The 25,971-nt window shown below is 34.5% G+C and overlaps 1 protein-coding gene and 1 long non-coding RNA gene across 2 annotated transcripts in view; one reads left to right on the plus strand and one right to left on the minus strand.

Moving 5' to 3' along the window:
• LOC148609657 (peroxidase-like protein) overlaps window positions 1–25,971 on the plus strand; it is an 85,786-nt gene that overhangs the window by 24,906 nt on the left and 34,909 nt on the right. The window lies entirely within an intron of this gene.
• On the minus strand, window positions 21,526–25,803 carry LOC148609659 (uncharacterized). Its single transcript, XR_015914458.1, has 3 exons — window positions 25,640–25,803; window positions 23,958–24,044; window positions 21,526–22,611 (listed from the first exon to the last, which is right to left on the minus strand). It is a non-coding gene; the product is annotated as an uncharacterized LOC148609659 (long non-coding RNA).

Consider the following 25,971-nt stretch of genomic DNA (forward strand, 5'->3'; position numbering starts at 1 on the left):
ATGCCAACACTCCGTATTATATGTGATGACTTCGTACTTTCCATTTCAATTAGTATGGTCATGTTAAGAGTATGGCACAATCAGATGTAATGAGCATGATTGATTTTGGTAGGAAAGTGCTTTTTCAAGTGGTATGGCTATATCAATAAAAGAGTTTGAATAACATATGATGGGTATGTATGATTTTGGTTAGGAATTGCACTTTGAAGTAGTATGGCAATAGTTATAGTACAGTCCGCGTCAAATAAGATGAACATGTATATTTTGAGTAGGAAAATGTAATGATTGGTATTATGACAATGCTAAGAATACGGTACAAATGTAATGTGATGAGTCTGAATATCTTGGGTAGGAAAGCGCTAGTTCATATAGTACCGATACATTATGAGCACATACGAAAAAGATGGAATCAACAAGTACACTTTTTGTACGAAAACCCGTTCTTACGTTGTCAATCAATGTTTAGTGTACATTAGGTATGGTTGGCTATATCAAGAGCACAGTACAAATCCGATATAAGAACATGTATGAATATGTGCGAATCTGTTAGGAAAGTACTATTTTTAGTTATATGCCCATATCAGCAATAGGGGTCGGAGAAAATGTAATGACTATGAATATTTTGGGGTAGGAAAATGCTATTTCAAGTTCTTTGGCTATATTGAGAGAGAAGTCGGCAACTGAAGCAAGAATCACATATGTGTTTGGTAGTTAAATGCTATCTCAAGTGATTTGGCCATATGATGGGTACTGTCCACATCAGATGTGATATTTTCGGTGGGAAAGTGCTATTTCACAGAGTATGACAATGTTATCAATAGGTTCGAAACAGATGTGATGAGCATATACGATTAGGTACAAAAGTATCAAATATAATGAGCATATATATTTATGTTGGAAAGTAAAGTGCTGTTTCAAGTAGTTTTGCTATATATTAGGAGTGCTGCTGGCGTCTTATGTGATGGGCATGTACAATTTTGTGAGGAAAATGCTGTTTCAAGTAGTATGGTTGTGTTCAGAGTATAGTCTATTTCAGATGTGAAGACGGTATATGTTTGATTTGGAAAGTGATACTGCAAGTAGTATGGCCATATCAAGAGTACAATTCACATCAGATAGTTTCGTTTTAGTAGAAAATACTAGTCTCAGTAGTAAGCCAATTTATGCCAACACTCCGTATTATATGTGATGACTTCGTACTTTCCATTTCAATTAGTATGGTCATGTTAAGAGTATGGCACAATCAGATGTAATGAGCATGATTGATTTTGGTAGGAAAGTGCTTTTTCAAGTGGTATCGCTATATTAATAATAGGGTTTGAATAACATATGATGGGTATGTATGATTTTGGTTAGGAAATGCACTTAGAAGTAGTATGGCAAAAGTTATAGTACAGTCGGCGTCAAGTAAGATGAACATGTATATTTTGAGTAGGAAAATGCTATGATAGGTATTATGGCAATGTTAAGAATACGGTACAAATGTGATGTGATGAGTCTGAATATTTTGGGTAGGAAAGCGCTAGTTCATATAGTACCGATACATTATGAGCACATACGAAAAAGATGGAATCAACAAGTACACTTTTTGTATGAAAACCCGTTCTTACGTTGTCAATCAATGTTTAGAGTACATTAGGTATGGTTGGCTATATCAAGAGCACAGTACAAATCAGATATAAGAACATGTATGAATATGTGTGAATCTGGTAGGAAAGTACTAGTTTTAGTTATATGCCCATGTCAGCAGTAGTGGTCGGAGAAAATGTAATGACTATGAATATTTTGGGGTAGGAAAATGCTATTTCAAGTTCCTTGGCTATATTGAGATAGAAGTCGGCAACTGATGCGAGAACCACATATGTGTTTGGTAGTTAAGTGCTATCTCAAGTGATTTGGCCATATGATGGGTACTGTCCACATCAGATGTGATGTTTTCGGTGGGAAAGTGCTATTTCACAGAGTATGACAATGTTATCAATAGGGTTCGAAACAGATGTGATGAGCATATACGATTAGGTACAAATGTATCAAATATAATGAGCATATATATTTATGTTGGAATGTGCTGTTTCAAGTAGTTTTGCTATATATTAGGAGTGCTGCTGGCGTCTTATGTGATGGGCATGTACAATTTTGTGAGGAAAATGCTGTTTCAAGTAGTATGGTTGTGTTCAGAGTAGAGTCTATTTCAGATGTGAAGAGGGTATATGTCTGATTTGGAAAGTGATACTGCAAGTAGTATGGCCATATGAAGAGTACAATTCAAATCAGATAGTTTCGTTTTAGTAGAAATTACTAGTCTCAGTAGTAAGCCAATTTATGCCAACACTCCGTATTATATGTGATGACTTCGTACTTTCCATTTCAAGTAGTATGGTCATGTTAAGAGTATGGCACAATCAGATGTAATGAGCATGTTTGATTTTGGTAGGAAAGTGCTTTTTCAAGTGGTATCGCTATATTAATAATAAGGTTTGAATAACATATGATGGGTATGTATGATTTTGGTTAGGAAATGCACTTAGAAGTAGTATGGCAAAAGTTATAGTACAGTCGGCGTCAAGTAAGATGAACATGTATATTTTGAGTAGGAAAATGCTATGATAGGTATTATGGCAATGTTAAGAATACGGTACAAATGTGATGTGAATATTTTGGGTAGGAAAGCGCTAGTTCATATAGTACCGATACATTATGAGCACATACGAAAAAGATGGAATCAACAAGTACACTTTTTGTATGAAAACCCGTTCTTACGTTGTCAATCAATGTTTAGAGTACATTAGGTATGGTTGGCTATATCAAGAGCACAGTACAAATCAGATATAAGAACATGTATGAATATGTGTGAATCTGGTAGGAAAGTACTAGTTTTAGTTATATGCCCATGTCAGCAGTAGTGGTCGGAGAAAATGTAATGACTGTGAATATTTTGGGGTAGGAAAATGCTATTTCAAGTTCCTTGGCTATATTGAGATAGAAGTCGGCAACTGATGCGAGAACCACATATGTGTTTGGTAGTTAAGTGCTATCTCAAGTGATTCGGCCATATGATGGGTACTGTCCACATCAGATGTGATGTTTTCGGTGGGAAAGTGCTATTTCACAGAGTATGACAATGTTATCAATAGGGTTCGAAACAGATGTGATGAGCGTATACGATTAGGTACAAATGTATCAAATATAATGAGCATATATATTTATGTTGGAAAGTGCTGTTTCAAGTAGTTTTGCTATATATTAGGAGTGCTGCTGGCGTCTTATGTGATGGGCATGTACAATTTTGTGAGGAAAATGCTGTTTCAAGTAGTATGGTTGTGTTCAGAGTAGAGTCTATTTCAGATGTGAAGAGGGTATATGTTTGATTTGGAAAGTGATACTGCAAGTAGTATGGCCATATGAAGAGTACAATTCACATCAGATAGTTTCGTTTTAGTAGAAATTACTAGTCTTAGTAGTAAGCCAATTTATGCCAACACTCCGTATTATATGTGATGACTTCGTACTTTCCATTTCAAGTAGTATGGTCATGTTAAGAGTATGGCACAATCAGATGTAATGAGAATGATTGATTTTGGTAGGAAAGTGCTTTTTCAAGTGGTATGGCTATATCAATAATAGGGTTTGAGTAACATATGATGTGTATGTATGATTTTGGTTAGGAATTGCACTTCGAAGTAGTATGGCAATAGTTATAGCACAGTCCGCGTCAAATAAGATGAACATGTATATTTTGAGTAGGAAAATGCTATGATAGGTATTATGGCAATGCTAAGAATACGGTACAAATGTGATGTGATGAGTCTGAATGTTTTGGGTAGGAAAGCGCTAGTTCATATAGTACCGATACATTATGAGCACATACGAAAAAGATGGAATCAACAAGTACACTTTTTGTATGAAAACCGGTTCTTACGTTGTCAATCAATGTTTAGAGTATATTAGGTATGGTTGGCTATATCAAGAGCACAGTACAAATCAGATATAAGAACATGTATGAATATGTGTGAATCTGGTAGGAAAGTACTAGTTTTAGTTATATGCCCATGTCATGTCAGCAGTAGGGGTCGGAGAAAATGTAATGACTATGAATATTTTGGGGTAGGAAAATGCTATTTCAAGTTCCTTGGCTATATTGAGATAGAAGTCGGCAACTGATGCGAGAACCACATATGTGTTTGGTAGTTAAGTGCTATCTCAAGTGATTTGGGCATATGATGGGTACTGTCCACATCAGATGTGATGTTTTCGGTGGGAAAGTGCTATTTCACAGAGTATGACAATGTTATCAATAGGGTTCGAAACAGATGTGATGAGCGTATACGATTAGGTACAAATGTATCAAATATAATGAGCATATATATTTATGTTGGAAAGTGCTGTTTCAAGTAGTTTTGCTATATATTAGGAGTGCTGCTGGCGTCTTATGTGATTGGCATGTACAATTTTGTGAGGAAAATGCTGTTTCAAGTAGTATGGTTGTGTTCAGAGTAGAGCCTATTTCAGATGTGAAGAGGGTATATGTTTGATTTGGAAAGTGATACTGCAAGTAGTATGGCCATATGAAGAGTACAATTCACATCAGATAGTTTCGTTTTAGTAGAAATTACTAGTCTCAGTAGTAAGCCAATTTATGCCAACACTCCGTATTATATGTGATGACTTCGTACTTTCCATTTCAAGTAGTATGGTCATGTTAAGAGTATGGCACAATCAGATGTAATGAGCATGTTTGATTTTGGTAGGAAAGTGCTTTTTCAAGTGGTATGGCTATATTAATAATAGGGTTTGAATAACATATGATGGGTATGTATAATTTTGGTTAGGAAGTGCACTTTGAAGTAGTATGGCAATAGTTATAGCACAGTCCGCGTCAAATAAGATGAACATGTATATTTTGAGTAGGAAAATGCTATGATAGGTATTATGGCAATGCTAAGAATACTGTACAAATGTGATGTGATGAGTCTGAATGTTTTGGGTAGGAAAGCGCTAGTTCATATAGTACCGATACATTATGAGCACATACGAAAGAGATGGAATCAACAAGTACACTTTTTGTATGAAAACCGGTTCTTACGTTGTCAATCAATGTTTAGAGTACATTAGGTATGGTTGGCTATATCAAGAGCACAGTACAAATCAGATATAAGAACATGTATGAATATGTGTGAATCTGGTAGGAAAGTACTAGTTTTAGTTATATGACCATGTCAGCAATAGGGGTCGGAGAAAATGTAATGACTATGAATATTTTGGGGCAGGAAAATGCTATTTCAAGTTCTTTGGCTATATTGAGAGAGAAGTCGGCAACTGATGCAAGAATCACATATGTGTTTGGTAGTTAAGTGCTATCTCAAGTGATTTGGGCATATGATGGGTACTGTCAACATCAGATGTGATATTTTCGGTGGTAAGGTGCTATTTCATAGAGTATGACAATGTTATGAATAGGGTTCGAAACAGATGTGATGAGCATATACGATTAGGTACAAATGTATCAAATATAATGAGCATATATATTTATGTTGGAAAGTAAAGTGCTGTTTCAAGTAGTTTTGCTATATATTAGGAATGCTGCTGGCGTCTTATGTGATGGGCATGTACAATTTTGTGAGGAAAATGCTGTTTCAAGTAGTATGGTTGTGTTCAGAGTAGAGTCTATTTCAGATGTGAAGAGGGTATATGTTTGATTTGGAAAGTGATAATGCAAGTAGTATGGCCATATGAAGAGTACAATTTACATCAGATAGTTTCGTTTTAGTAGAAATTACTAGTCTCAGTAGTAAGCCAATTTATGCCAACACTCCGTATTATATGTGATGACTTCGTACTTTCCATTTCAAGTAGTATGGTCATGTTAAGAGTATGGCACAATCAGATGTAATGAGAATGATTGATTTTGGTAGGAAAGTGCTTTTTCAAGTGGTATGGCTATATTAATAATAGGGTTTGAATAACATATGATGGGTATGTATGATTTTGGTTAGGAATTGCACTTTGAAGTAGTATGGCAATAGATATAGTACAGTCCGCGTCAAATAAGATGAACATGTATATTTTGAGTAGGAAAATGCAATGATAGGTATTATGGCAATGCTAAGAATACTGTACAAATGTGATGTGATGAGTCTGAATGTTTTGGGTAGGAAAGCGCTAGTTCATATAGTACCGATACATTATGAGCACATACGAAAAAGATGGAATCAACAAGTACACTTTTTGTATGAAAACCCGTTCTTACGTTGTCAATCAATGTTCATAGTACATTAGGTATGGTTGGCTATATCAAGAGCACAGTACAAATCAGATATAAGAACATGTATGAATATGTGTGAATCTGTTAGGAAAGTACTATTTTTAGTTATATGCCCATGTCAGAAGTAGGAGTCGGAGAAAATGTAATGACTATGAATATTTTGGGGTAGGAAAATGCTATTTCAAGTTCTTTGGCTATATTGAGAGAGAAGTCGGCAACTGATGCGAGAATCAAATACGTGTTTGGTAGTTAAGTGCTATCTCAAGTGATTTGGCCATATGATGTGTACTGTCCACATCAGATGTGATATTTTCGGTGGTAAGGTGCTATTTCATAGAGTATGACAATGTTATCAATAGGGTTCGAAATAGATGTGATGAGCATGTACGATTAGGTACAAATGTATCATATATAATGAGAATATATATTTATGTTGGAAAGTGTTGTTTCAAGTAGTTTTGCTATATATTAGGAATGCTGCTGGCATCTTATGTGATGGGCATGTACAATTTTGTGAGGAAAAAACTGTTTCAAGTAGTATGGTTGTGTTCAGAGTAGAGTCTATTTCAGATATGAAAAGGTTATATGTTTGATTTGGAAAGAGTATGGCACAATCAGATGTAATGAGCATGATTGATTTTGGTAGGAATGTGCTTTTTCAAGTGGTATGGCTATATCAATAAAAGGGTTTGAATAACATATGACGGGTATGTATGATTTTGGTTAGGAATTGCACTTTGAAGTAGTATGGCAATAGTTATAGTACAGTCCGCGTCAAATAAGATGAACATGTATATTTTGAGTAGGAAAATGCAATGATAGGTATTATGGCAATGCTAAGAATACGGTACAAATGTAATGTGATGATTCTGAATGTCTTGGGTAGGAAAGCGCTAGTTCATATACTACCGATACATTATGAGCACATACGAAAAAGATGGAATCAACAAGTACACTTTTTGTATGAAAACCCGTTCTTACGTTGTCAATCAATGTTTAGTGTACATTAGGTATGGTTGGCTATATCAAGAGCACAGTACAAATCAGATATAAGAACATGTGTGAATATGTGTGAATCTGTTAGGAAAGAACTATTTTTAGTTCTATGCCCATGTCAGAAGTAGGAGTCGGAGAAAATGTAATGACTATGAATATTTTGGGGTAGGAAAATGCTATTTCAAGTTCTTTGGCTATATTGAGAGAGAAGTTGGCAACTCATGCGAGAATCACATATGTGTTTGGTAGTTAAGTGCTATCTCAAGTGATTTGGCCATATGATGTGTCAAATAAGATGAACATGTATATTTTGAGTAGGAAAATGCTATGATAGGTATTATGGCAATGCTAAGAATACGGTACAAATGTGACGTGATGAGTCTGAATGTTTTGGGTAGGAAAGCGCTAGTTCATATAGTACCGATACATTATGAGCACATACGAAATAGTTGGAATCAACAAGTACACTTTTTGTATGAAAACCCGTTCTTACGTTGACACTCAATGTTTACAGTGCATCACGTATGGTTGGCTATATCAAGAGCACAGTACAAATCAGATATAAGAACATGTATGAATATGTGTGATTCTGGTAGGAAAGTACTATTTTTAGTTATATGCCCATGTCAGCAGTAGGGGTCGGAGAAAATGTAATGACTATATATTTTTTGGGGCAGGAAAATGCTATTTCAAGTTCTTTGGCTATATTAAGAGAGAAGTCGGCAACTGATGCAAGAATCACATATGTGTTTGGTAGTTAAGTGCTATCTCAAGTGATTTGGCCATATGATGTGTACTGTCCACATCAGATGTGATATTTTCGGTGGTAAGGTGCTATTTTATAGAGTATGACAATGTTATGAATAGGGTTCGAAACAGATGTGATGAGCATGTACGATTAGGTACAAATGTATCAAATATAATGAGCATATATATTTATGTTGGAAAGTGCTGTTTCAAGTAGTTCTGCTATATATTAGGAGTGCTGCGGGCGTTTTATGTGATGGGCATGTACAATTTTGTGAGGAAAATGCTGTTTCAAGTAGTATGGTTGTGTTCAGAGTAGAGTCTATTTCAGATGTGAAGATGGTATATGTTTGATTTGGAAAGTGATACTGCAAGAGGTATGGCCATATGAAGAGTACAATTCCCATCAGATAGTTTCGTTTTAATAGAAATTACTAGTCTCAGTAGTAAGCCAATTTATGCCAACACTCCGTATTATATGTGATGACTTCATACTTTCCATTTCAAGTAGTATGGTCATGTTAAGAGTATGGCACCATCAGATGTAATGAGCATGTTTGATTTTGGTAGGAAAGTGCTTTTTCAAGTGGTATGGCTATTTTAATAATAGAGTTTGAATAACATATGATGGGTATGTATGATTTTGGTTAGGAATTGCACTTTGAAGTAGTATGGCAATAGTTATAGCACAGTCGGCGTCAAATAAGATGAACATGTATATTTTGAGTAGGAAAATGCTATGATAGGTATTATGGCAATGCGAAGAATACGGTACAAATGTGATGTGATGAGTTTGAATGTTTTGGGTAGGAAAGCGCTAGTTCAGATAGTACCAATACGTTATGAGCACATACGAAAACGATGGAATCAACAAGTACACTTTTTGTATGAAAACCCGTTCTTACGTTGTCAATCAATGTTTAGAGTACATTAGGTATGGTTGGCTATATCAAGAGCACAGTACAAATCAGATATAAGAACATGTATGAATATGTGTGAATATGGTAGGAAAGTACTATTTTTAGTTATATGACCATGTCAGCAGTAGGAGTCGGAGAAAATGTAATGACTATGAATATTTTGGGGTAGGAAAATGCTATTTCAAGTTCTTTGGCTATATTGAGAGAGAAGTTGGCAACTCATGCGATAATCACATATGTGTTTGGTAGTTAAGTGCTATCTCAAGTGATTTGGCCATATGATGGGTCAAATAAGATGAACATGTATATTTTGAGTAGGAAAATACTATGATAGGTATTATGGCAATGCGAAGAATACGGTACAAATGTGATGTGATGAGTTTGAATGTTTTGGGTAGGAAAGCGCTAGTTCAGATAGTACCAATACATTATGAGCACATACGAAAAAGATGGAATCAACAAGTACACGTTTTGTATGAAAACCCGTTCTTACGTTGACACTCAATGTTTACAGTGCATCACGTATGGTTGGCTATATCAAGAGCACAGTACAAATCAGATATAAGAACATGTATGAATATGTGTGAATATGGTAGGAAAGTACTATTTTTAGTTATATGACCATGTCAGCAGTAGGAGTCGGAGAAAATGTAATGACTATGAATATTTTGGGGTAGGAAAATGCTATTTCAAGTTCTTTGGCTATATTGAGAGAGAAATCGGCAACTGATGCAAGAATCACATATGTGTTTGGTAATTAAGTGCTATCTCAAGTAATTTGGCCATATGATGGGTACTGTCCAAATCAGATGTGATATTTTCGGTGGTAAGGTGCTATTTCACAGAGTATAACAATGTTATGAATAGGGTTCGAAACAGATGTGATGAGCATGTACGAATAGGTACAAATGTTTCAAATACAATGAGCATATATATTTATGTTGGAAAGTGCTGTTTCAAGTAGTTTTGCTATATATTAGGAGTGCTGCTGGCGTCTTATGTGATGGGCATGTACAATTTTGTGAGGAAAATGCTGTTTCAAGTAGTATGGTTGTGTTCAGAGTAGAGTCTATTTCAGATGTGAAGAGGGTATATGTTTGATTTGGAAAGTGATACTGCAAGTAGTATGGCCATATGAAGAGTACAATTCAAATCAGATAGTTTCGTTTTAGTAGAAATTACTAGTCTCAGTGGTAAGCCAATTTATGCCAACACTCCGTATTATATGTGATGACTTCATACTTTCCATTTCAAGTAGTATTGTCATATAAAGAGTATGGCACAATCAGATGTAATGAGCATGTTTGATTTTGGTAGGAAAGTGCTTTTTCAAGTGGTATGTCTATATTAATAATAGGGTTTGAATACCATATGATGGGTATGTATGATTTTGGTTAGGAATTGCACTTTGAAGTAGTATGGCAATAGTTATAGTACAGTCCGCGTCTAATAAGATGAACATGTATATTTAGAGTAGGAAAATGCAATGATAGGTATTATGGCAATGCTAAGAATACGGTACAAATGTGGTGTGATGAGTCTGAATGTTTTGGGTAGGAAAGCGCTAGTTGATATAGTACCGATACATTATGAGCACATACGAAAAAGATGGAATCAACAAGAACACTTTTTGTATGAAAACCCGTTCTTACGTTGTCAATCAATGTTTAGAGTACATTAGGTATGGTTGGCTATATCAAGAGCACAGTACAAATCAGATATAAGAACATGTATGAATATGTGTGAATCTGTTAGGAAAGTACTAATTTTAGTTATATGCCCATGTCAGCAGTAGGAGTCGGAGAAAATGTAATGACTATGAATATTTTGGGGTAGGAAAATGCTATTTCAAGTTCTTTGGCTATATTGAGAGAGAAGTTAGCAACTCATGCGAGAATCACATATGTGTTTGGTAGTTAAGTGCTATCTCTAGTGATTTGGCCATATGATGTGTCAAATAAGATGAACATGTATATTTTGAGTAGGAAAATGCTATGATAGGTATTATGGCAATGCTAAGAATACTGTACAAATATGATGTGATGAGTCTGAATGTTTTGGGTAGGAAAGCGCTAGTTCATATATTACCGATACATTATGAGCACATACGAAAAAGATGGAATCAACAAGTACACTTTTTGTATGAAAACCCGTTCTTACGTTGTCAATCAATGTCTAAAGTACATTAGGTATGGTTGGCTATATCAAGAGCACAGTACAAATCAGATATAAGAACATGTATGAATATGTGTGAATCTGTTAGGAAAGTACTAATTTTAGTTATATGCCCATGTCAGCAGTAGGAGTCGGAGAAAATGTAATGACTATGAATATTTTGGTGTAGAAAAATGCTATTTCAAGTTCTTTGGATATATTGAGAGAGAAGTCGGCAACTGATGCGAGAATCACATATGTGTTTGGTAGTTAAGTGTTATTTCAAGTGATTTGGGCATATGATGGGTACTGTCCACATCAGATGTGATGTTTTCGGTGGAAAAGTGCTATTTCACAGAGTATGACAATGTTATGAATAGGGTTCGAAACAGATGTGATGAGCATGTACGATTAGGTACAAATGTATCAAATATAATAAGCATATTTATTTATGTTGGAAAGTGCTGTTTCAAGTAGTTTTGCTATATCAATATTAGGGTTTGAATAACATATGATGGGTATGTATGATTTTGGTTAGGAATTGCACTTTGAAGTAGTATGGCAATAGTTATAGTACAGTCCGCGTCAAATAAGATGAACATGTATATTTTGAGTAGGAAAATGCTACGATAGGTACTATGGCAATGCTAAGAATACGGTACAAATGTAATGTGATGAGTCTGAATGTTTTGGGTAGGAAAGCGCTAGTTCATATACTACCGATACATTATGAGCACATACGAAAAAGATGGAATCAACAAGTACACTTTTTGTATGAAAACCCGTTCTTACGTTGTCAATCAATGTTTAAAGTACATTAGGTATGGTTGGCTATATCAAGAGCACAGTACAAATCAGATATAAGAACATGTATGAATATGTGTGAATCTGTTAGGAAAGTACTATTTTTAGTTATATGCCCATGTCAGCAGTAGGAGTCGGAGAAAATGAAATGACTATGAATATTTTGGGGTAGGAAAATGCTATTTCAAGTCCTTTGGCTATATTGAGAGAGAAGTTGGCAACTCATGCGAGAATCACATATGCGTTTGGTAGTTAAGTGCTATCTCAAGTGATTTGGCCATATGATGTGTACTGTCCACATCAGATGTGATGTTTTCGGTGGGAAAGTGCTATTTCATAGAGTATGACAATGTTATGAATAGGGTTCGAAACAGATGTGATGAGCATGTACGATTAGGTACAAATGTATCAAATATAATGAGGATATATATTTATGTTGGAAAGTGCTGTTTCAAGTTGTTTCGCTATATATTAGGAGTGATGCTGGCGTCCTATGTGATGGGCATGTACAATTTTGTGAGGAAAATGCTGTTTCAAGTAGTTTGGTTATGTTCAGAGTAGAGTATATTTCAGATGTGAAGAGGGTATATGTTTGATTTGGAAAGTGATACTGCAAGTAGTATGGCCATATGAAGAGTACAATTCACATCAGATAGTTTCGTTTTAGTTTAAATTACCAGTCTCAATAGTACGCCAATTTATGCCAACACTCCGTATTATATGTGATGACTTCGTACTTTCCACTTCATGTAGTATGGTCATGTTAAGAGTATGGCACAATCAGATGTAATGAGCATGATTGATTTTGGTAGGAAAGTGCTTTTTCAAGTGGTATGGCTATATCAATAAAAGGGTTTGAATAACATATGATGGGTATGTATGATTTTGGTTAGGAATTGCACTTTGAAGTAGTATGGCAATAGTTATGGTACAGTCCGCGTCAAATAAGATGAACATGTATATTTTGAGTAGGAAAATGCAATGATAGGTATTATGGCAATGCTAAGAATACGGTACAAATGTAACGTGATGAGTCTGAATGTTTTGGGTAGGAAAGCGCTAGTTCATATACTACCGATACATTATGAGCACATACGAAAAAGATGGGCTCAACAAGTACACTTTTTGTATGAAAACCCGTTCTTACGTTGTCAATCAATGTTTAGAGTACATTAGGTATGGTTGGCTATATCAAGAGCACAGTACAAATCCGATATAAGAACATGTATGAATATGTGTGAATCTGTTAGGAAAGTACTATTTTTAGTTATATGCCCATGTCAGTAGTAGGAGTCGGAGAAAATGTAATGACTGAATATTTTGGTGTAGGAAAATGCTATTTCAAGTTCTTTGGCTATATTGAGAGAGAAGTTGGCAACTGATGCGAGAATCACATATGTGTTTGGTAGTTAAGTGCTATCTCAAGTGAGTTTGCCATATGATGTGTACTGTCCACATCAGATGTGATGTTTTCGGTGGAAAAGTGCTATTTCACAGAGTATGACAATGTTATCAATAGGGTTCGAAACAGATGTGATGAGCATGTACGATTAGGTACAAATGTATCAAATATAATGAGCATATATATTTATGTTGGAAAGTGCTGTTTCAAGTAGTTTTGCTATATATTAGGAGTGCTGCTGGCGTCTTATGTGATGGGCATGTACAATTTTGTGAGGAAAATGCTGTTTCAAGTAGTATGGTTGTGTTCAGAGTAGAGTCTATTTCAGATGTGAAGAGGGTATATGTTTGATTTGGAAAGTGATACTGCAAGTAGTATGGCCATATGAAGAGTACAATTCACATCAGATAGTTTCGTTTCAGTAGAAATTACTAGTCTCAGTAGTAAGCCAATTTATGCCAACACTCCGTATTATATGTGATGACTTCATACTTTCCATTTCAAGTAGTATGGTCATGTTAAGAGTATGGCACAATCAGATGTAATGAGCATGTTTGATTTTGGTTGGAAAGTGCTTTTTCAAGTGGTATGGCTATATTAATAATAGGGTTTGAATAACATATGATGTGTATGTATGATTTTGGTTAGGAATTGCACTTTGAGGTAGTATGGCAATAGTTATAGTACAGTCCGCGTCAAATAAGATGAACATGTATATTTTGAGTAGGAAAATGCTATGATATGTATTATGGCTATGCTAAAATAAGATACAAATGTGATGTGATAAGTCTGAATGTTTTGGGTAGGAAAGCGCTAGTTCATATGGTACCGATACATTATGAGCACATACGAACAAGATTGAATCAACAAGTACATTTTTTGTATGACAACCCGTTCTTACGTTGTCAATCAATGTTTAGAGTACATTAGGTATGGTTGGCTATATCAAGAGCACAGTACAAATCAGATATAAGAACATGTATGAATATGTGTGAATCTGTTAGGAAAGTACTATTTTTAGTTATATGCCCATGTCAGCAGTAGGAGTCGGAGAAAATGAAATGACTATGAATATTTTGGTTTAGGAAAATGCTATTTCAAGTTCTTTGGCTATATTGAGAGAGAAGTTGGCAACTGATGCGAGAATCACATATGTGTTTGGTAGTTAAGTGCTATCTCAAGTGATTTGGCCATATGATGTGTACTGTCCACATCAGATGTGATGTTTTCGGTGGGAAAGTGCTATTTCATAGAGTATGACAATGTTATGAATAGGGTTCGAAACAGATGTGATGAGCATGTACGATTAGGTACAAATGTATCAAATATAATAAGCATATTTATTTATGTTGGAAAGTGCTGTTTCAAGTAGTTTTGCTATATATTAAGAGTGCTGCTGTTGTCTTATGTGATGGGCATGTACAATTTTATGAGGAAAATGCTGTTTCAAGTAGTATGGTTGTGTTCAGAGTAGAGTCTATTTCAGATGTGAAGAGGGTATATGTTTGATTTGGAAAGTGATACTGCAAGTAGTATGGCCATATGAAGAGTACAATTCACATCAGATAGGTTCGTTTCAGTAGAAATTACTAGTCTTAGTAGTAAGCCAATTTATGCAAACACTCCGTATTATATGTGATGACTTCGTACTTTCCATTTCAAGTAGGATGGTCATGTTAAGAGTATGGCACAATCAGATGTAATGAGCATGATTGATTTTGGTAGGAAAGTGCTTTTTCAAGTGGTATGGCTATATCAATAATAGGGTTTGAATAACATATGATGGGTATGTATGATTTTGGTTAGGAATTGCACTTTGAAGTAGTATGGCAATAGTTATAGTACAGTCCGCGTCAAATAAGATGAACATGTATATTTTGAGTAGGAAAATGCTATGATAGGTATTATGGCAATGCTAAGAATACGGTACAAATGTGATGTGATGAGTCTGAATGTTTTGGGTAGGAAAGCGCTAGTTCATATAGTACCGATACATTATGAGCACATACGAAAAAGATGGACTCAACAAGTACACGTTTTGTATGAAAACCCGTTCTTACGTCGTCAATCAATGTTTAGAGTACATTAGGTATGGTTGGCTATATCAAGAGCACAGTACAAATCCGATATAAGAACATGTATGAATATGTGTGAATCTGTTAGGAAAGTACTATTTTTAGTTATATGCCCATGTCAGTAGTAGGAGTCGGAGAAAATGTAATGACTATGAATATTTTGGTGTAGGAAAATGCTATTTCAAGTTCTTTGGCTATATTGAGAGAGAAGTTGGCAACTGATGCGAGAATCACATATGTGTTTGGTAGTTAAGTGCTATCTCAAGTGAGTTTGCCATATGATGTGTACTGTCCACATCAGATGTGATGTTTTCGGTGGAAAAGTGCTATTTCACAGAGTATGACAATGTTATCAATAGGGTTCGAAACAGATGTGATGAGCATGTACGATTAGGTACAAATGTATCAAATATAATGAGCATATATATTTATATTGGAAAGTGCTGTTTCAAGTAGTTTTGCTATATATTAGGAGTGCTGCTGGCGTCTTATGTGATGGGCATGTACAATTTTGTGAGGAAAATGCTGTTTCAAGTAGTATGGTTGTGTTCAGAGTAGAGTCTATTTCAGATGTGAAGAGGGTATATGTTTGATTTGGAAAGTGATACTGCAAGTAGTATGGCCATATGAAGAGTACAATTCACATCAGATAGTTTCGTTTCAGTAGAAATTACTAGTCTCAGTAGTAAGGCAATTTATGCCAACACTCCGTATTATATGTGATGACTTCGTACTTTCCATTTCAAGTAGTATGGTCATTTTAAGAGTATGGCACAATCAGATGTAATGAGCATGTTTGATTTTGGTAGGAAAGTGCTTTTTCAAGTGGTATGGCTATATAAATAATAGGGTTTGAATAACATATGATGTGTATGTATGATTTTGGTTAGGAATTGCACTTTGAAGTAGTATGGCAATAGTAATAGTACAGTCCGCGTCAAATAAGATGAACATGTATATTTTGAGTAGGAAAATGCTATGATAGGTATTATGGCTATGCTAAAATAAGGTACAAATGTGATGTGATAAGTCTGAATGTTTTGGGTAGGAAAGCGCTAGTTCATATGGTACCGATACATTATGAGCACATACGAAAAAGATTGAATCAACAAGTACATTTTTTGTATGACAACCCGTTCTTACGTTGTCAATCAATGTTTAGAGTACATTAGGTATGGTTGGGTATATCAAGAGCACAGTACAAATCAGACATAAGAACATGTATGATTATGTGTGAATCTGTTAGGAAAGTACTATTTTTAGTATATACCCATGTCAGCAGTAGGAGTCGGAGAAAATGTAATGACTATGAATATTTTGGGGTAGGAAAATGCTATTTCAAGTTCTTTGGCTATATTGAGAGAGAAGTCGGCAGCTGATGCGAGAATCACATGTGTTTGGTAGTTAAGTGCTATCTCAAGCGATTTGGCCATATGATGTGTATTGTCCACATCAGATGTGATGTTTTCGGTGGGAAAGTGCTATTTCATATAGTATGACAATGTTATCAATGGGAGTGTTATTTCAAGTAATATGGTCATGTTGAATCAGATCATATCGGATAACCAGCTTTAAATAGGGTTATAACCTTCTTTTTTGCATTGTTAGGTCGTGTTAAGTGGATGTTCGAATTAGATTTTACGAGCATGAATAATTTGGGTAGGGAAGTACTACTCCAAGTAGTATAGCTATGTAAAGAGTATATAATAAACATGTTGAATTGGATTAAATTGATATTTGAAGCAGAATGACTATGCTAAGAATGCGATTAAAATATAATGTGATGATATGGAAAGAAATGTGTTTTCAGTAGTATGGATGTGTTGAGAGATCGGTCATCATTAGATATGATGTGATATTATGATTTTAATAAGAAAGAGCTCTGTCAAGTAGTATGGCCATATTTAAAGTACAACCCACATAAGATGAAATTAGGATGGACGTTTGAGTAGGAACGTGCTATTGTTATGTTAATAATATGGTATTAGCCTTATGTTTTGGGTTGAAAAGTGCTAGTTTACGGTAAAGCTATGATAAGAGAAGAGTTCAAATCAGTTTGATGAACATGAATGATTCTGAGTTAGAAAGTGCTCTTTCAAAGAGTGTGGTCATGTCAGGAATGTAGTTCACTTTACGTCAGATTTAATAATTATGTATGTTTTGAGTTTGAAAGTGCTATTGCAATATTTAGATTAAAGTTTTAATCTGCTGCAATTATCATGTGTACAAAAACTTTATCTCACCAAGTATGTGGTACGGTTTGCAACAGATATAATAGGCATGTACTATTAAGATAGGAACGTGCTATTTAAAGTTGTTTGGTCATGTTAAGAGTAGGTTTCGAAGCAGATGTAATAAGCATGGATGCTTTTTGTAAGAAAGTGTTGCTTCAAGTAGTATGACCATACTAAAAGTACGGTTAAAATCAGGTGATTTTATGTGTAAACATGCTATATAATAAGAACGTGTTAAGAGTACAATACGCGACAGATGTGATAAGCATGCACATTAGGGGGTAGAAATTTGCTCTGTCAATTAGTGTCGCTACATCAAGAATATAGTCTTCATCAAACTTAATGAGCATATATGTTTTGGGTAGGATAGTTTTTTTTTTCAAGTGAAATTAACATGTTCAATGTAATATTCGAATAAAATATCATGAGCATGAATAATTATGCGTATGAAATTGTTATTTTAAAACGTAAGGCCATATGCAATAATCATGCAAATTAAGGGTATGAAATTGCTTTCCAAATAGAGTGACCATTTTAAGAGTAGCGTTTGAATCGGATCTGATGTAGGAAGATCATATTAAGAGTATCAAATATGGTTAGCATGTATAATTTAGGTAGAAAAGGACGTTCGTAAGGTGATTGGCCAAATTCAGAGTACATTCGATCAGATGTGATGAGCATGCATTTATTTGGTAGGAAAACGCCATTGCACATAATGTTGCCATATACCGTCATTATCATATGTAATTATCATTTATACTTTTGGGTAGGAAGTGCTATTTCACGCGAAATGGCCATGTTTATAGTATGTTTCCAGTAAGATGCGATGTACGAATATTACTTGGGCAGGAAAGTACTATGAACATTTCAGAAGTACTGTCTGTATCAGGTATGATGAAAATGTATGTTTTGGATAGGAATTTTTTTTCAAGTAGCATTGAATATTGCGGATACAAACCGCCTCTGATCAAAAAAGCATGTTTGTTTTCAGTGGTATTATGTTGGTTTTTTTTTCATGTGGTATATGTATTTCATTGTAAAGAAAAAGGTTTGCAACAGATGTCATAAGAATGCACGTTATTATGGTCATGTTAATTGTACGGTTTGCAACAGCTGTGATGTTTTGGGTAGAAAGCGCAATTTCATGGAAAGAGCACGGTACGAATCGAGTGTGAAGAGCATGTATGATAGGTAAACGCTACTTCATGAAGTATAGCTATCTTAAGATTGATTGATTGATTGATTGATTGATTGATAGATTTAATGTTGGAGTCTAACCACTGAGCAGCGACATTTTAGGTATATCCAGGCGATGAACATGAAATGAAGAATGGGACGGGACACAAGGATGATAGGGTCGGCAAAGTTTGATTTCCTCTGGAAATAGGGAGAGGAGGGTAGGGTTGGGCAATTCATCCTCATGTGGAGGAGCTCAATATTTCCTATCCCGATAGAATGCCATAGAAGGGTTCTTTAACATGCGAGGAACAAGGCATTTTTTTCAAACACGTCGCACCACTATGGTTTGTGGCCAGGTTTTCCGTATTATTGGCTGACGACTCCAGCATGTGGCATGCCTAGGGTACACCATTCCATCAATCGGGCTCCACTTTAGACTTCATACAATTATGCCTCTTGAACAAGGGTATGTTGCTACAAAATACTCCAATGTCAGATTATTTAAAAGTAAACATTATAAAGATGCTAGCAATGTTCCGCGTTAGTGATCATAACTTGGAACTGGAACATGGTAGATATAAAAAATATACACCGTTAAAAGAGAAGTTGACAAATATGCAAAGTTTTAGATGAGTTTTCAATTGCAAAATAAATGAGGGGTTAAGGGCAAATTATAAAAAAGTTTTGTCAGATAAATTCCCAGATTTTCGCAAGCTCTTGACTCTTTTGATAAACTTATTCTTATTCTAAATTAAGATATGGGTGAATTACCCATTATTGTAGATTTAATGAAGCAGTCTTTAGAAGTGTGAAAATGAGGTCCACATTGGTTAAGTGCATACGTATTTAATCATTTTTCATTTCATTTCTATGTTTCAATAGCTTAATATGATTTAGTGTTTCTTCTTATATTGTATTTGTTTCTTTACTTATCCTATAAGGGTTTATATTCAATAAAAATACTATAAAATTAACTAAATCAATAAAATGATAATTTAAATATACATTTTATTCAGTTATATGAAATGCTCTTTTGTAGAAACTCTTTTGAATTCTGAACAAGATTAATCTAATATTGGTCTGAATTGAAACTTGTAATATTAATATTACAGTGCAAGGCAAAATATACTTAACTCCCCATAGTGCTTATTATTACCAGATATCCTCTTTTGTAACCTACTAGGTGTTTTACTATTTTACAATTTGACCTTCATATGAATGATGAGTGATTTCATATCATTGCAAGCCTCGTTATTTTTATTTTTGGAAGGAAATAGCTGTCAATCAACATTTAAGCTTTGAATTTCAGTTCAACAATGAACGTATGTGTTTGATTTACTACCACCCTAAATAATAGTTGACTGGTGTGTCGTAATTCATAGTTGTAGGTAGAATTTTACTATCTCGTTACTACCAATACATGTGAGTTCAAAATTTGTCATTCATTCAATTGCTTGCTTTACTTGAGACTGTTAATCACATCTTCTTATCAATTGCTTAGACATGAAAATCAGTTCAATATTTGGTCTGGTACACAAGTTACAGAAAAATCATTTCGTAAAAAGGTTAACAGTTATTGACTCTTGAAACGCACACAAGGGCCGATTGCAGTGTAAGTTTTATAATTCAACAAGGACATCACAATTTGCAAGTATACTTGCAATCTTGGTCGGCCGAAGATTTGGACAAAACTGGCATAACGACATGTATCTGCAAATGGTGTTTCAAAATGTGAAAACAAATACTATGTGTGTTAACAACAAGTGGGTTAAGCAGGGTCTTCTGCAAAACTTTGTATTGTACACCCAAGGAAACCACAATTTAATATCCATTGGAGGATGTTGCTACAAATTTGAAATAAAAGACAGGATTGAAATTATCGGACAATAAAACGTCATGACAGTCATAAAATAAAGGAAGGCAGGACGGATTATTGTTAATATACATTTTTGTCTATATTTAAAAATTTATTCATTTAAGAGCCAACGTAACATGTAAGTTTGACTGTACGATTCATGCAAAATGGTATAATTTCCGTGTGCGAAATGTAATTTAGTAATCTGGTGAGAAGTGCACGAAATATCGCAGATTGTTCAAAAGTTTTACAATATTGTTTGATGTTAATGATTTGAATCGTTTCGTTTAACAACCACTTTCACATTGAAAATACACATTTATTTTTATAGTTAAAGTAAAATCAAAATCAAGGCAGATATGATATATTGAAAATGTAAATATAAACAAGCTTAATTTCACCTCTGTTTTGTCCCAGATTTTGGGTTAATAAAAAGTAGCACGGATGGTTCGATTGATTGTAGCACAGTTCGTATGCTTGTACTACCTGATACAAAGATACATTTATTAAGATCCTTCAAAACATCATTAATAATTCTCTTAATGTTAGTGGTGCGTTTTTTTTTATATTAAATTGCATGATTTTATACTAAAACAAACCGTCTGATATCTCACAAGCTGTCTTTGTAAATGACACTTGTATATAGCTTTTTAGCAGGTCGAATGCACTGACAAAATGTGCAATACCAATACTATCAGTGTGGTCGTCTTTTATAGGGAATGAGGTTATGAGTTAAACTTTGAAAGAAAGTTAACCGCACAAAACACCCTAAAAATGCAAACGGTCTTATTAGGTTTAGGGAGCTTCATTCACTGGTACTTGGCCCAATAATATAATTTTTATAGCATATATTAAATCTCTATTCGCACGACTTCCAGCTATAAAGAACAGCCAGTATGATGTTGCTGTTTTATTAAAACAACATCAACATTATGGCAAGCAGCTATCTTAACAAAATCTGGCGCACATGCATGTTTCAAAATTTCAAAGATGGGTCTCATTCAAAATTGTAACACTTATAGTGCAGACGAGCTTTGCTATGTGCAAAAGAAATAATTTCAAGTATCTAATCAACATATGGTCTGTTGGGGAGCGTTCAGTCATCTGCCATCAGTAATTACATTAAGGTTGTATTTACAGAGGCCAGTTATTCATTCCTTAAATTATAGTGTAGACATGTTGTGATTAGAATGACAAGTGAAATGTCATCAAATACTTCAGCACGTTTGTTTTTAATGATGTTTTTACAGGGTGTTAAATGTTAAATTCTAACCCATTGATTTCTCATTATATAAATGGAATACCACATAGTTAAATTTTTAGTAAATGTCAAAATGTTCAGTCAACAAGCGAAAAATTACGATTTCAATCATTTAAATAAAACGTTACAAATTCCATTATTTAACTATAATTGAAAATGTAAATATCCATCGAGTCCAATGTACTATTCAACACTTAATTCAAGGTACAAATGTTTGTACAGAAGTCTAGTATTTAAAGAATTAAAGCACTTTTATAAAATAGTTAAAAAAAAAACACTGATGAGTCGATTAAATTAATTTGAGTGTAAGAAACCTAGCATTTAAGTACAAAGTCAAAAATATTCTAAAAATACTACGATTGTTCTGGACCAATTTACAAAGCAATGCATCATTAAAGAGTCGCGAAAAAGAGTACTTGTTTGGTTATAAAGTCTAGAAAAAATCATATATTAAAATAATATGTTTACAATATTACTACTTTTATATTTAGCAATAATAATCAAACAAGTATAATAGTAGCTAGAACATATTCACCTTGAATGTAATAAGCATATATAGCATTCTAACACCCCCTAAATACAAATCAAAATACTATAAAGCTTATAAAATTGTAAAACATGCTTTTTCAATATTAATTTCTACCTATAATATGGAATTGGTTGGTCAACAAGATCTGGCTTCTCCTTGCACAGGACAGCTCCAACTTAAACGTCGCTTGCGTCTACAAAAAGTATGAAAACATTTTCTTAATCTGGAGATATTAGGACCGGAAAACTAGTCAACAGTGATTTTATATTTTCAACAGTTATCTTGCATTTGCCATTCGACCGAAAGATGGGATTCTCCCTAAGACTAAGACGTTGTGTTAAATGTTCAACGGCAGTAGCAAAATTAGAAAACAAATTTCTAGAGAAATTAAACATGACCATATACCTCATTATTTGCGTTGGAGTAACGAACTGAACAATTGCTTCAACTTTAGCAATAAGGGTTAGACATGTTCTTGACATCTGCACCATGAAAACTGATTTATTCAACGGGTCATAGTTTTCCTTTCCTCGTTTTTCTACCCCGGACTTGACTTTTTATGAGCAAGTAAGCGGGTGTTTCTAGAAAAGCAGAGGACGCTTACCCTACCGGTACATCTGGTCCATGCTCCCAGTTTTTAGTGGAGTCCGAGTTGCTCATTTGTTTTTGTTACTTTGTATGTATGATTTTAGTTACTTTATGTTCTTTGTTGTGTATGTCTGTTTTCCATGTCTGGTCTTTGTCCCTGCATTACTTTATTTTGATTACCGCTATAACCTTGGTTCCCTTTATTACTCCTTGACCTATAGTATGCATTAAGTAGTCAACTGTTGATTTTCAAATTTCGAGATTAACAGTGAGATTAGCAGTTGATAACTTATCAGAAGTTCCATCTAAATATTTGATGGGATCAGACCACCTATAACCACATACAATTAAATCATCAATATACATGGTAACTTACACACTGTGCATCAAACAGTTACATGTGACGTGCTATTAGTATCTAATATTTCCAATAGTCCAATGACCATAAAGGGACGACAAAAGATTTTCTCCAACTAGTCAAAAAGGAAAGATAATAGTTGACCGACGCAGAACATAACATAGTTCTATCAGATGCTCTTGTTTCCGTTAAAAAGGTGATTTATTGTCATTAAACAGTCCTAGTTTGGGGAATTTTATACATCGCATCTTCCCATAAGAACTTGAGATAAAGAATACTACAGACACTGTTGATTCGGCCTTATATCTTGACTTACACTTACAAATCGATGGTAAAGGAAACTATTGACAAAGAATACGACAAACGCGATGACTTTTCTTTCCGTATTGGTGTTTTTAGAAAAGAAGAGGATGCCTACCCTACCAGTACACCTGGTCAATGCTCCCAGTTTTAAGTGTAATCGATAACATTCTTTTGATTTCCGCTGGAATCCTGGTTCAGTTGATTACTCTTTATAAGCATTTAAACAGTAGAAACCGTATTTCAATTGATTACAGAAGAGCTCACTGAATGTGTATTAATCTGATACTTACGATGTTTTATACTAGCAGTTACAAAACCTTATGAAACCATAATTCAACTCAAAAAAGTATAATTTGAGGATTTCTTTCGCCAAAGTCCTGAAAAAAATTCGATATTTATATAATGCCGTTCTATTCCAGAATTTATTGAAAAGGAAATTCATAATCATTCTGATAAAAGTTTAAGCACTGTGTTAACAAGATGAGTTTATGTTTAATATCTAGCTAAGAATGACATACAGTAAAAAGAAACAATGATTAACCCGAAATGACTGAAAGGTGAGATAAAAATGCAGTCACAAAATACTTTTTTGTTTATAACAACACCTTGATTCTGCACATCTAGAGCAAGTACATGTTTTTATATCAGTTTCTCCCAAGAAGGTATAGTGTGAATGCAACATTTTATTTTCAAAAGCACTTAACAATAATTTATTTACTACCGGTCAGATGCCATTTTTAAATACAAATAAGGAATGTCGGATAACTTTTATGAAATCATGTATACAGAGGAAGATGCTCCTTTACTTGTTGACCTATTCCGTCACTCTTATGAGGCTGACTTTATAGCTGATCTGATCAGAAAGAAAGAATATAGTTTGGCGAGATCCTTCAATCTCAGTTTCCGCTATATAGATGACGTATTATCTTTAAACAATCCTAATTTCGGGGATTTGATACATCGCATATACCAAAAAGAACTTGAGATAAAGGATACTACAGACACTGTGAAGTCAGCCTCATATCTTGACCTACACTTAGAAATCGATGATAAAAGAAAACTATTGACCAAACTTTACGACAAACGTGATGCCATTTCGTTCAGAATTGTCAACTTTCCTTTCATCTGTGGCAACATCCCTTAGGCTCCTGGGTATGGAGTGTTCAAATCACAACTCATACGTTATGCCAGAGCTTGCCGAAACTACGCAGACTTTTTGTATCGCGCTAGAACTCTAACAAATAGGCTTCTGGAACAGGGTTATGTTGCTACAAGATTGAAGTTATCACTACAGAAGTTTTATGGTCGTCATCATGAACTCGTGGATCGTAATGGTGGAGCCATCAGCACCATGAAAACTGATTTATTCAACGGGTCATAGGTTTCTTTTCCTCGTCTGTCTACCCCGTACTTGACTTTTTATGAGCAACTCGGAGGGTGTTTCTAGAAAAGGAGAGGACGCTTATCCTACCGGTGCACCTGGTCCATGCTCCCAGTTTTTAGTGCAGTCCGAGTTGCTCATGCACTTTTGTTACTTTGTATGTATGATTTTAGTTTCTTTATGTTCTTTGTTGTGTATGTCTGTTTTCCATGTCTGGTCTTTATCCCTGGATTAAATTATTTTGATTACCGCTATAACCTTGGTTCCCTTAATTACTCTTTCATAACGAATCTTTGGCTTTAGTAGAAAACAAAGAAAATAAATAGTCAAAGAATTGTCCCTAACTCTTAGCAATAACACTTTCAAATAAACTCATATTTGCCAATGTAGAAAACAGCTTTTTCGTTTTCTTATAAACTTGCTATTATATAATGATGTTATAACATACAGTGCAAAAAAATTTATACATATATGTTGGCGATTCAGAACATCTCAAACTGTCATGAATATGCCTTTTTTCTGTTCAATAACACATCAGAATAAAGGAGGTTGCAGTTGATTTCTGCTGTAGTGTAAAAGACGGATACTTACGTTTTGATACAAGGGTTGTAAAAACATTCATGCTCATCTTTGTTTCGCCCGAAAGAGTCTATTTTGAGGAACGATTTCGTCCAAGTCCTTAAAAAATACAGGATATTCATATAATGCCTTCACTATCCGATACTTGTTTTGAGAGAAATTTTGTATACACTGATAGAGCTGCCCGCTGTAAAATGATTTGTTTTTACCTTAATAATATGGCAACGAACGATGATTCTCTCTATGATATGTTTAAAATTTAAAGTAAATACATGTATGCAATTAATCTTACGAAACTATGTTTCACCTAAAAGGGCACATTTTGAGTATTTGTTTCGCCCAAG

Source organism: Perna viridis, chromosome 8 (assembly GCF_037379345.1).
Source record: "Perna viridis isolate PV_CMFRI_1.1 ecotype Kerala chromosome 8, ASM3737934v1, whole genome shotgun sequence".
In the NCBI taxonomy this organism is placed as follows: domain Eukaryota; kingdom Metazoa; phylum Mollusca; class Bivalvia; order Mytilida; family Mytilidae; genus Perna; species Perna viridis.